Below are 11,936 nucleotides of genomic sequence, written 5' to 3'. Positions count from 1 at the left end.
TATTTTCATCCTACCTTTAAACCATTATCCCAACTTACTAAAGTTTATCACAAACAATGTTTGCCTTTTCTATACACTGAACATATCAGTGAAGCAATTGCAGAAAGAAGGATTTGTTATATTTGTTTTATCCTCTTTCAAAGACCCAGCCATAAACAAAGGAATCTTTTCTGTAACTCTTCTAAATATATTTCTGCTGACAATCAAATTTCCAAGAGAGACAACTATCAGTTTCTCTTACTGAACCTGATACTTCAGGTATGATGATCTGCATTCAGGAAGGATGAAAAAAACTGCACTGGCTCTACCAGTCGCCAGTGGTAGCATGGTAGAGAAGAAAGGTTTGTGATGCCCTTCTTCTACCTCTCAACAATGCTTAGGCATAGAAAGACAATGTCTAAGTGGGCAAAATGATCCTGGGCACCATGGCAGCACAGTAGCACATTTGACTATTCAAGTTCCCTTCAGAAGACATCTTCCCAAGCTTCTTCCCAGGCTTTAGGGGTTTGAATCCCTGGTTCTTAATTATCTACTCTGCTTTTCCCTTTCCCTTCCTCTTCGCCATTGCCCCCTGCCCTTTCCCTCCCAGAATAGGCCTCAAGTTCACAAAAAAAAGCCACAGCACTAGCAGAACTGAAGGCAAGTCAGATTTCTGCTGACAGGATAGATGATGTCCAGGAGGGAGTGTGGCTGCTGCTTGTGCCTGTATCCAGTGACTAGAACACAGCCTTTCCCTGCCCCCTTGTCAGAGGAGACTTCTGCACAATGTCAGGACAACCACCTGTGTTTAACAGCAGCTGTGAAGAATTAATACCTCTCTGCCCTTTCTCCCTCGTCTTTGAAGGCCAGTGCAGTGCTATGACTGACATCCCAAGTGCTTGGGAGGTGTGAGAAGACCACTTCAGCAGAAGCTTGTGAGTATCAGTGTGTGGAGGGCTCACATATTTCTCTGCTGTTGATTCAGGTACTAAGGGGTACTCTTGTTACTGTATTTGCTTTCTGGGGAGACAGTCAGTTGTTCCATCAGTACTACAGAGGAAATCTCTACATTTTTTTGTAAAATGGGAAAATCTGTTCTTCTGTCTCTGCCTTTTGAAACTACTACAAGCAACGAAAAGTTGCAAGTAAAGATAAGTGAGTGCAAAGGAGTAAGTCATGCTGGTCAATGGAGAGAGAGACTCTTTTCCTGGAGGGAAACAGGAATTCTTGTCTTGAATGGTTTTTAAACTAGGTTACTCCACCATAAATATTGTCCAGTCATACTCTACTCACCTGCTTTCGATTTCCTCAGTTAGATTAGTTACCATGTAGACAAAAAAAGAGTAAAAAAAAATCAAATTTGGTCTGTACATTCCCCTTTCAGTCACCTGGCACCCACTCTGTTTCCAAGATTTATGTAGGAAGATCCTATCAATAGCTCAGGTCTGCATCAAAGGTCACAATATTTCAGTGCACCAGCTGTAATGCTGCACTGCAAGCTATCTCATTTTGTGAAATCACAGTACAATTAATTGCTACATTAAAATAGAATTTGCATAGGGGTACTTATGACATTCCCATTAAAATCACATTAGTTCATCATGATTAACAGTCCTTTACTGAGCATGGAACAAATTAATTTGTGGATGCTTTTTTATACCTGTGCTCAGAAAAGCAACTTGAAGAAGTCAGTAGGGGACATGCATTGTTACAGTTTTAAGATGACTATTCAGCATCTGTTTCAAACCAGAGCAGGTGGAAAATGAACCATGTCAAGGCTCTGTGTAAAGAACACAAGAAATTAATAATTTACAAGAATGACCAAGCAATTCAAAACTACACTCACTTTCTCTATAGTCACTTTAGTCAGAAGACTAAAAGCCAGGACCATTTTCAAAAATAGCTGCATGAGATTTTTTTTATTTTTTTTTAACCAACGGTGATAATTATTTTGAATTTGCTGAACTTTTTATTCTTCAGGCAAATGACAGCAGAGATTAATGAATGCTGGACACAGAAATCCTTCATCTCTGCAGCCAATGTTTAGATGTTCTCCATTGGTGTGAAGTGTTAAAATAAGTTTTACAGTGTGCAACTGCTGAAAGTGAGGGGATATGCAAGAAAGTATAAGTTCTCTCCTGATTCAGTTTTCCACAGATCAAAAGTGGCCTCAGCCTGTGGGCAAGGAAGAGAAAGGAATATCAGTGTGGGCAAGTGATTATCATGTAATCCTTATTTTTCTCAAAAAGCTGTCTTTGAACCTGTAGCTTCCTGTATTTGTCTCTGACAAGGAGAGAATTTGAGGGGAGATTTTGAGCTAAATCCATTCAAGGCCACTAAGTGGTGAAGTAAAACCTTCATATTTTGCTGTCACTCTTTGTTTTGCTAAATATCAATGTATTCCATTCAGATAGACTATTTCTAAACAGAAAAAATTTCTATGCATGATACTTAATTTGTTTAATAATAAAATTTAAACCTATAGACTAATTAGATTTCTTTCTGTGATAATATATTTTTGAGTCAACAGTAAATTCAGAAGCTCACTGGGCAGATATTGTCTCTTTTCTATATTTCCATTGAAACTTGATACACAAAATTTGTATATATAATGTAGTAGTATATTGGGATACACAATATAGCAAAATGATTTCCTTTCTTGGTTTTCTTGGTAAGCTATTCTTGTGTACAATAAACAAGGGTGGTTATGTTATCTATGTCCTTGTGAATTTACTAATGTTGGCTGCACTGTTCCTGCTACAGTAATCTGCTTCTCTTCCTTCAGATCACTATGTAGTTTATCTGAGCTCTTATAAGCAGTTTCAGAAATTCAGTTCTGTTTTATTTATTTTCCATACTAATATATAATCTGCAAAACCTACAACCTGGTCACTTCCCATTTCAGGCACCTTCTATTAATGTTTTTGAAGCTATTTTTCTCTGGGTATTAACAGAAACCCAGCAGATTTTTCTCTCAGATAATACTAAACATGTTACTGTACAGCTGTATAGTGGAGCAATGTTCAGCCTTTCTTTAGTCTTACTTAGAAGCACATTCCTAGATTATTGGGATGGACTGTATGTGCTTTTTCAGGAATCTTGTGTGTAGAAGGTGGAAGGACAGTTGTTTAGGACAGATTTTCAAGGACAGTCTACAAGCTTTTTAAGCTGAGAGCTATTTATTAGCTAGTCCTTTTGTATTCATAGCTATTAACAGGCAGTGATGACATGCCCTAAGGAGGGAAAACCACCACTTCATGGGACTGCCACACATTGCTGGATAAGGAAATGGTGCAAAGCAAAAGGTTCAGGTGCAGATCAACTCACAGTCTAGAGACTGCTGCAAACTGTGATTACTGTGCATAGGCCTGTCTGGGCACTTGGGCACCCACTGGACTTGATTTACCTTTCTTCCTTCCACTCCCTTTATTATTGCACCAGCCAGTAGGAAAGACCAGGACAGCTAGAGTGAAGCTGAGTTAACAGGGAGTTCCCAAATCATTTGCAAAGAGATGGGAAGGTGTAATGTGGTTTTCAGTTTTTTACTCATAGAAGTATGTCTAGCTCTAACACATTCCATGCTGTTTGCATCCTCAATTATGAGACAAACCAGTGACAACCATTACAACAATGACAACTATCCAGTGAAATTACTTTTTATTCCAAAGGCACCATTGCTATTGAAATGTCCATCTTCTGAAGTTCACTAGGAAAACAAATTTCCAGCTCTGGCTTACGTGACTGAAAATATCCTCACAGAAAGGTATTATCATCCTAAAATAATTTGGCTCTATAACTCTTGCTGCTGGATTTTGTTTTAAACCGGTGTATAGTTACTACAACAGGCTTGTGACATTTTTCTCTGTCCTAAGGGATGTACCATCAGACAAACACTGCACTGTAAGAGACAGAGGATTGTCTCACCGACATCTACAAATAGCAAAGTGATAATATTTCTCAAATGACCAGAGTAAAAGAAATGCATTTGGCTGCTTGTGGTGCTAGCATCCCAGTTAGAATTATGCCTCAGCTCTTAAAAAATCCCCCAGTGCATGCATGGTTACAAAACATGACACGGGATCAGTCTGTTCTCCACAGCGCAGTGTATTGCTTGACAGCTCCCGTGCTTTGCTGCACTATTATTAGCTGTCTTGCTGCAATGCAGTATGTTACACAGTTACTCCAGTGTATGCGACTCTGCCCTGCTCAGCCTTTGAATTTGCAGGGTAAATGCTGATTAACTTGAAATGGTAATAACATGATTCTCCAGTACAAGCCACAGCAGTGATCATATAGTTAACAAAAGCTGTGATTGTCAGCCAAATTACACACTGAGCACAATTATTTGAGCCATTAACTGGAGTATTTCCTCTTGAGATAAAAATTATTAAAATTTATGCTGAGAAATAAGGGTAGGATTGAAAACAGAGATTTTCAAATGCACATGCAAGTCACACCTTCGAGGAGAACTTGCTGATAAGTCTGACAGTTTATCACTGCTGTAATAAGGATCAAAGAAAGCAACATCAGTGTAAACCAGCAGCATCCGATGGACTGCAAACCAACACATTTTCTAGGCAGCTCCTGTAAGATTTGTGTTGCTGTCCACCTGCAGACCGTCTAAGCACCTTTTATGTAAAATCAGCAGGCATAATGAGGTGTTATTAGACACTCAGTGGGAGTCTCTGTCGCTGTTTTTCAGAAGAAAAGCTCCACTTGCTGAGCTGATGAAGCATTAGAGTACATTGGTCCAGATCTTCAGAGGTGCTCAGATAACTAACAGGTATTGATTTCAGGGAGCACTATGGATCTGGATACCAAGATACTAAATCACTGTCACTATCTAGTCTCTCTGTCTGTAAGGGTCTTATACCATAATCTAATAATAAATGTGATCGTGCCCGTCTCAGTAATATCAGTACCATGAGCTAAGATTTTGTGACTACATAAGCTTCGTCCCCCACAGCAGCTGGTGCAAAACAAGCTCTGTCTCTTCATAGAAGATAAGCAAAACCCCAGAAGGTCACAACTGTCTTTTGCTCAGCCTGCCCTGCTCTTAACATCCATGATTTTGGCTGTACCATCGCAAGCTCAGTAGTAGAGCCTTATCTGTGCCCTGGCTGCTGAGGCTGGTGGCTGAACTGGGGCTGAAGGCAGGTCAGTGGTGGTTGGAGGGGGTGGTCAGGGCCAGAAAAGGGGAGCTCTCTCAATCTGAAAAATTGAGATCATCACAGAAACCCCCAAAATTAAAAAAGCTGCAGAATTAACTAATCACCATGCCAAACTGCACACATGTGCATAAAAAATTGCAGACATGCACATGGACCTGCACAAGTTGCAGCAGTCAGCAGGACTCAGCACAGTTAATCCCTGTTACTCTACTGCAGGATGAGGATTGGGAGATTAACTTTTTACTACTTTTCTAACCCATTTTAACCTTCTAAACCCTCAAACATCTGCCAGATATGAGCAGTCATAATGATGAAAGAAACTGCTGAAATTTAGTTCATGTTTCCCTGTGAAAAAGAAGAAGAAAAAATGCCCAGCCACTCTGAGAATGCTGCATTCTGTCATATTTTTTGTGAGTGACATTTTGGATCCAAACTCTTATCCTCTAAAACAGTTCTGTGTGAATGCGAATAGGCCTTTACTTCAGGTGCTGTAGCCTGTATATTTTTCTTAGGCTTGAGTAGCTGATGCCAGGAAAGAGGACAGATGCCTCACTGCCAGAGTAGAGGAAGCTTTGTTGACCCTCTCCCAGGGGATGTGCCAATCCTGGGAAGTCAAGACAATGACTGCAAGGAGGACTGTCCTTTGCAGCAAAGCATCCAGTTATAAAGACGCTGTGTAAGGAACTTGCAGAGTGGTAATAGATTACTCTAACTTGTAAATTTAAAAGTACTTTCTATAAAGTGCGATGACTACATGAGAATACTTGGCTCCTGAAGATTCCTTTCCCCATGCACAGAGCTGTCTGAGCACTGCAGTATTGCACCCCTCTGTGGTAAGGCCACTATGCACACAAAAGACTTGCACCTGATGCATTTTTCTGTTTCTTTGTTTGTCCAAGCAGTATGTGGCATCTTCCTGAGGATGGAAAGACGGTGTCATTTTTTCTGTGCTGCACAGGAAGCTGGTGCAGCCTTGCACTCCCAGGTGCCATATTCTACTTACCAATAAAAAGAATATATAACTTACTTGACTCTTACTGCATTTGTATTCAGAAGGATCTATCAGTCATCCCCTTCAGCTTACTTTAGTTCATAGTTTAGCTTAAAGAACAGAGGTTTCAAGACATGGGTCTGGATTTCTTCAGGCTTTGTAATTAAATAAGGCAAACCACAACAGAATAATCAATCAGCATTTAAGGGCATTGTTAAAAGTTTGAAAAATAGTGGCTGTAGAGATAAAGAGCAGTATTTGTGAATATGGAATGTCAAGGAGATGCTGTAGGTTAGGATTGTCTTGTTTTGGGGGACAGAAATTATTAGAAAGGCAGAAGTGCAGCTAGAGCTCATTTCGGCCACTGTCATAAGAGGCAACAAAAGTTTCTATAAATACCTTAACAATAAAAAGAGTGCCAGAGGGAAACTTCATCTTTTTATTGGATGCAGAGGGGAACATTGCAACCAAGGACAAGGAAAAGACTGTGATGCTTAAAGCCTTCTTTGCCTCTGTCTTTAGGAGTCAGACCAGCTCCCCCCTGGGTGTTTAGCCTCCTGAGCTGGAAGATAAGGTCAGCAAGCAGATCAATCCCCCCATAGTCCAGGAGGAAGCATTTAGAGACCTGATAGGGCACCTAGACAGTCAGAAGACTATGGGACTGGATGGGATTCATCCGAGAGTACTGAGGTAGCTGGCACAGGAGCTTGCCATGCCTCTCTCTATAATTTCACAACAGTCCTGGTCAACAGCGGAGGTCCTAGATGACTGGAGGCTTGACAATGTGACACCCATCTCCAAGAAGGTCCAGAAGGAGGATCCAGAGAACTACAGGCCTGTCAGTCTGACCTTGGTACCTGGGAAATTCACCATCCCTAGAGATATTCAAAACACATGTAGATGTGGCACTTCAGGACATGCTCAAGGGGGCATAGTGTTTTTTTTCTGGGTTGACAGTTGGACTCAGTGATCTTTGAGGTTTTTCCAAACGTGACGGTCTGTGCTTCTGTTATTATTAATTATACTCCTTCTATGGGAAATTTGAGGAATGCAGGGCAATATGCACACAGCATTGTGAGACCCAGAGAAACAGGAAACCACTTGAACTTTATTTTTAAGACTTACTCCGACATCACTGAATGTCCACTGGCCATTAGACACCAATTACTAAATTAATCCAAAATCCATGGGCCAATACTCATTTGCTAGATTTTTCTGCAACTTGGCCTCACTGAAAAAAAAGGTGTTGTAAGTCTTTGAACAAGCACCAAACAATACCTAAAATGTGGGCATAAAATTACCCTCGTGAACTTCTGTTCAGTGCTTGGCAAGGGCTTCCTACAGAGGTACATCCCAGCCATCCCCTGGTTCCTGCTTTATTTGTTTTTTTCCTCTGTGTAGATTGTTTGTATTCTCCTCACTTTGTTGCTGAAGTACTCCACCACAGCTATCTGTCTTGTATGACATTAATGTTGTTGCCATCCAAGCATCAAGACATGGTAGAAATCTGAACTATAAAAACTCTTTTCTCTCCAGAGGAAAAAAACAAACCCAAGCAACCAAAACCAAAAACATAACAAAGCAAACAAACCAACCAACAAACATACAAAAAACCCCACCAAAAAAACCTGAAAATTGATCATTTTGTGTGTCTGGTGTTTTCAGTCCCAGGAATCATTCCCTATTGTCTGGCGCAGAGGAAGCTGTCATGTCTGTACAGCTAGGGTACAGGATAGAAAAAAATGTTTGATAAATGTCCAAGCTGCATAAAGGGCTTGACCCAGGAGTCACCCTCTAGGATTTCAGCTTTGTTTTCCAGTAATTACTGTCAGTCTCCAGACAATTATTTGCACTTAATCACAAAACAAAAGCAGAACACAGATAAGGAAATTACCATGAGTTGGGTTTTCACTTTGTATACAAAAGACTAGAGTCAAATGGCCACCAGCTTTCTCATGATGCAGTGTGAGGAGGGCTGGCACATCCCACTCCAGATGTACCTCCTCTACCTGGGGTTCCCAGTGTCTCCACTGAGAAACTCTGTGCTCCTGCTCCTGAACACCAGGCAATTTCCTTATTCATGTAGGCTGGCTGGCCTCACATCTCAGCCCACGACACAGACCAGTTTGAGTCCTTTCAATACCAGGTGTTTACTCTCATTAGAAAAAAATAAAATGCTTATGGACAACTTGTTTTTTTCAACTTTGATTTTATGTTGTTACAGTAAAATTTGAGCACTGAAAGAACCCTTTAACACTTGTCTTTAAGTTTTAGAAGGCAGGCATTCTTTATTGCAACACAGGATGCACGGTAGTTCTCAAGATAGTCATGCATGCCATAAGTGACAACAGGCAAGACTTATTATATTGTTCTACTAGACACATGTGCATCAAATTTCCTGGAACTCATTGTAATATTTGCGTTGTCATTATCTATGAGCTTCAAGCTTCTTAGGTGGGGCATCTTCCCTGGTGCTTCTGAGGTGTTAATCCCTTCTCCAAAGTATACACAATGTTGGGTGGCAAGTTTAGTTGGCCTCAGTCAATTTCCAACAGCAAGGTCCCTAGTTCCTTGAGTTTGTTATCTATTTACATGCAAAAAACCTGGGGTGAGCCCAGATCAACATCCTATTGTTAGAGGTGTTACAAAAAAAGTCTTCTGGAGTTGCACAGGCAGGGCTAGACCTCACAGTTTACTGTTATCTCTATCTACAGGATGTTCCTGTGCTGCTGACTGGCAGTTTTGCAGCCAATCATTTACCCAAGAATGTGGATTTCACAAGCACATTGTTTCACAAATAATAATGGTATTTCAGCATCTTTCTACTAAAATTACAACAAAATAACCTAGTTGGTAGCATTCAGCTAAATCAGTGAATTATAAAAAGTAAATCTATTATTCCAGTAAATTTCTATTAAGCTTAATTCCACCATATTATATTTTATTTAATCTAATGAAGAATGTTCTATTGCCATCAGAAACTAGGGCCTCCCTCCAGTCCCACCCCAAGGGCTGTCACTGAGACCCCTCCCCAAACATCCCTGCAGAGCCCCTCACCCAGGAAAGTGGCTAGAAATGGGGTTTAGTGAGAGGCCAAGACAGACTGTGCTGGTCACACACAGGGCACACCAGGCAGCTGCACTGACCAGCCCCTGCTTGTACACAGCTTGCTGCTTTCATCCCCTTATGTCACTGGTTTTTCCATTTGCTCCTCCCCAAAACACCTTGATCCTCCCTTTTGTCACTCATCCTGGAACATTCCATGAGTCCTGTGCCATCTTGAAATGCCCTTCCCCTGCTGTCCCGTGGTGATGTCCATGCCTCTGGCAGTGACCACATCTCCATCTGTGGGGGCCTCTTCATTTGGCTTATGGTGATGGGTATCCCCTGGCCCATCAGCTGAGGATCCTCAAGGCAGCCAGGGGGTTGAAAGGGCTGGGGCTGGTGTGTGTGAGAGGGTTATTTGGGCCCCCTCCTGTCCTTGTGCCCCAAGGTCCTTTATGGTGGGGGATGAAGCTTTGGGGAGCTGGTTGCTCTCCTGCAATGTCCTGGGGGCAGCTTTATTGGGGTGTCCCCACTGATCCTGGGGGCCCTTCTGTGCATGGGGACGAGCTTCTTAAAACATAACCTACCACAAAAAGCTCTTATGTTATTTGCTTAAGGCTACGCATGTGCAGTGGATCAGTTACTTCACTGAAACTTTCTTGTGTTTAAACATTTTAAAAACTTACCCTATTTTTAGTTACCAAAACCTTGACTGACAAAATCTAGATTTGACAATACTTATCAGAAGAAAGTAATTTAAGTACTCATTTCCTAAAATACGCTCTTGCTTTGAATTGAGTTTCTTTGTAAAAATATGACTCCAGAAGTGTATTTCCTGTGATAGCCTGTGAGTTTTTCTACTTACAGGACCTATAAGAAGAACCTAGGCAGTACAAATTTCACCTATGCATGGGCACTTTAAAAAGCCAAACTAACAGTTTGGGAACAAGTTGTCAAAAATAATCCATTCTGATGTAGCTGAACTCCTAAGTAAACCATAGTTTTATATTCTTTTAAGCTTGTTTTAATAACAAGTCATTATTTTTATACTAATAAAATAGAACAGGGAGCTGCTAGCAGAGTCATAATTTAGCTACAGAAAAAAACTTTATTACAATGATCCACTGAAGAAGCTTTTAACTTAAACTGAAATATTGTGTTCCACAGCTTATATCATAGTACATAATGCCACCAGAGAGAAATGAAATGCATCTTAGCCTTGAAAAGAGGAATTATTACAGTGTGTGAATTGGTCATATAAAAAGTGATAGGTTCCCTGAGGTCTGAGGAACTTAGGTTGCTTTGCTGAATAGCTAGGTTATTTTTAGAAACTAAGATATATTATTTATGATGTAAAGAATAATTCTGAAAAATTACTGATTCAAGACATATCAAAGTCACAGATGAGAAATCAAGATTTGATAAGGCAGTATGACTTGAAAAAATACTTGATTTTAGGTGCTTCTTTGGCTAATGTAATGTCCTTAGCACAGGTATAAAAAAACCCCATTACTTTCACATACTTCAACTCTTTTTTTTTTTTTTTATTTTTTTTATTTCTTAAACCTTATGCTTCGATCCTGGGAGTTTATGTAAATTTGGTTTGTTGTAATATTAGGCAGAGAACTGTTAAAAGCTCCAAGAAGACTCTCAGTTTTTAAGCACCATATCCTCCTTGAATTTTCCCTGGCACCATCATATTTTTCTTTCACCTTCCTTACTATTTCTGAAATCAATCCATGCAGTTTCTGGGAAAACCATCCTCTTACCTTCTGATATGCTCAAAATTTTACTATGGGCAGAGAGGAGAGAACATCTTGCATGTGAAGGCAGTAATTTTATAGTTAGTAAAGTTAATATTTTAACATGTTAATAATCCCATTTATGAACTTAATAACAACACTGTACTCTAACAAGCCAAACAAATACAGAAAAAACTCAATACCTGTTAAATATTTTATATATAAAAAACTTCTTACTACCTCCCCCTCTTCTTCAGTGTTATACTCCCTGTGCCAGTGCTATTCTGGGTGCTAGTGCTGTCTGAGAGTGTCAGAATCCTGAACTCTTTGCATGGAGAAGGGCTGGGAGCAGAGGTGTCTTCCTCCTCTTCTTCAGGAGAGGCTGGATGGTTATCTTCATTGTCTAGATGTTCTTACTGGATCATTTTTATATGTTTTCTTATATTTTTATATTAATTTTAAAATGTTTTTACGTTCTTTTTGTGGTCTCAAAAAAAGTTTTTCCTGAGCAAGATCTTTACAGGAAGCCAGAAATTTTCACTCACTCCGTGTTGTCTCTACAAAAAGTTGTCCAGATGCTAAATTTTTTAAGTAAACCGTACAACTTTATACCTACCTTTCTGACAAAGAATACAAATTTTGGGATGCATTTTTTTTCTATAGTCCCAAATAATTGCTGGATTTACATTTACATACATATCCCATTTTCTCTGCTTGTTTCTCATTTCTTCTTCCATCTTAATTTTCTTAGTTTAATTGGGGAATACATAAAATAATAATAATGTCATAATACTAATGGATGTACTAGCATTTAAGTAAATTATTAACATGTTGTTCCTTATCCCTATTTTTGAGAGATACATAAAAGAGTCCTAAAGGACAGGACCCTACCTGTTTAAAATACAAGTAGTTTTTATCCAGCCATTTTAATTTACATTCTAGTAATTATCTAAGTTCCTGTCCCTCCACACTAAAGCATTTTAACAGACTTATGTAGGAATAAAATAA

The 11,936-nt window shown here is 39.8% G+C and overlaps 1 long non-coding RNA gene across 1 annotated transcript in view; it reads left to right on the top strand.

Annotated features, from left to right (window-relative positions):
- Positions 1-673: 673 nt before the first annotated feature.
- The window catches only part of LOC127380035 (uncharacterized), a 46,070-nt gene continuing 34,807 nt past the window's right edge, over positions 674-11,936 (top strand). Inside the window, exon 1 of the long non-coding RNA XR_007888414.1 lies at positions 674-914. This is a non-coding gene — a long non-coding RNA (uncharacterized LOC127380035). The remainder of the gene's footprint in view (positions 915-11,936) is intronic.

The sequence above is a fragment of the Apus apus genome, chromosome 1 (genome assembly GCF_020740795.1).
Source record: "Apus apus isolate bApuApu2 chromosome 1, bApuApu2.pri.cur, whole genome shotgun sequence".
Lineage (NCBI taxonomy): Eukaryota > Metazoa > Chordata > Aves > Apodiformes > Apodidae > Apus > Apus apus.
This window is presented reverse-complemented; position numbering and strand designations above follow the sequence as displayed.